A 1,845-nucleotide genomic window follows, 5' to 3' on the forward strand; every position below is an offset into this window, starting at 1 on the left:
CCAACATGAGGTGTGATAGGGAGTTCCCCATGCGACCAGCACGTGCTCCAGCATCATAAGCCCTCGTAAGAAGGTCATCAGTTATTCGACACTGGGGTCGAGGGCACCGAGCATCCCTTCGCAGTGCTTCATCTGGAGAAACAATAAGAGAAGCAATGGCAGGCTCGATGGCTGGAGCACGATCCAGGCCAGCCCCTGCTGCATCATGCATGGCGGCCAGGGTCCGCCCGTCTGCAGAGAGACGGGAGCAAGCCTTACTGTCCCTCCAACAGGCTTGTAACTCCTTCAGATAATCCTCTGAATGTGGAATTGCGAAGGCTGTGGGGGCGGGCCTGCGTCTGAAGAAGGCGCTGGCGGTGCAGCCTCTGCCTGCTGTGGGACAGCTGTGTGCAACTGCTGTAGAGCCAGGCGCATGATGGCGCGCATGGAGTTGTCTTCCCCCTCAGCCCCTGAACTCTGATCTGAGGAGTGGGAGCCCTGCTCAGACATCTGGGGTCCAGCATCCAAATCCTCCCCATAATCGCAGAAATGGCTAGCCGAGGCTGCCAAAGAGAGTGTATCCTCCTCGGGCAGCAGCACTGGCATGCGGGCGAGAGTGCCACTTCAGCCACCAGGGGGACAACTGGCTGGCTGTCAGCCAGCAGCGATCTCATGTGGGCCAATTCAGCAGACAGTTGCTCTACTTTAGAGGATAACCCATCACGGTCAGACTTCGCTTTCCTCCTGGAGGGGGCAGCCGCCGTAGCCTCTGCCCGCCGCTTAGAGCGTGTCCGACGGGCCGGAGGTGGCTGGCCCGGGGGGATGTCGACTTCAGCTACTGAGCCTTCCACCCCCGCCAACCTGGCAACTCTTACTGCCCAAGGCAAAAAGCTGCAGTTCATGCAGGGTTTGGCCGACAGCGCCTCCCGCAGATGCTCAGAACCGAGACATGCGGGGCACAGGTCGTGGCCATCCTCTGGCTGTAAAGAAGCCCCACAGGATGTGCAGCCGTGAGAGCCATCCATTGTAGCTGCACTGGCAGGACGCTACTCACAGCTGTCCTCGTTAAACAGAGGGAGGGGCGCGTACGCCGCCTGTCCGGTGATACTACACACTTCTCAGCTTAGCTGATCGCGACCGCCGCAGAGCGGGCGAGTATAAGGACAGTATACTGGGGAAGGGAGCGCGCCACGCTGCCTGCACAGTAGAAGCCCAAATAAAACAAACAAAAAACAACCACCGTACCGTGGTCCTCACCCGAACCGGGCTTTCCAACAGAGGATGTCACTAGCTTACAGCCGGTGAAGCTAATGTAAACAAAAAACGCACGCTGGGTTCTGGGCGTGCGCACACGGCCCACCAGCAAACAAAGTCGCTAACTTAAGCGTCGGGAGGAGGCTGTGCAAACGCGGCGACAATCTCTCTCTCTCCCTCTTTTTTTTTTTTTTTTTAAACAAACCGCCGGTCTGCCGAATAAGAACCTACTTACCTCGTCCAGCGCACGTCGGCAGGACCAGACACAAACCGTATGCTGGGGGGAGGCGGCGCTAACGCGGCCTATGCCAACAGAGGTTGCTAATGAGTGAAGCTACTGCTACACAAACACTCACCGTCGCAGCTCCTGGAGGGCGAATGATCGCTGCTCCGACCTACCACGGTCACGGCGCTCCAAGCAACGGCAGCTGTACAATCTTCCAGCAAAACTGCTCGCGAGAAGAAAAAAAGGAAAGTGCCCTGGAGTGACACCTGAAGATATAAACTTCCTCCGGGTCATCCAGGGGTCACAGGTGACATTGTTGGTATACATGCTCGCACTGCGCATGCGCGAAGGAGAATATTCAGTGCTTAAGCACCGCCTCTGGCGGT

The sequence above is a fragment of the Blennius ocellaris genome, assembly GCF_963422515.1.
Source record: "Blennius ocellaris genome assembly, chromosome: 2".
Lineage (NCBI taxonomy): Eukaryota > Metazoa > Chordata > Actinopteri > Blenniiformes > Blenniidae > Blennius > Blennius ocellaris.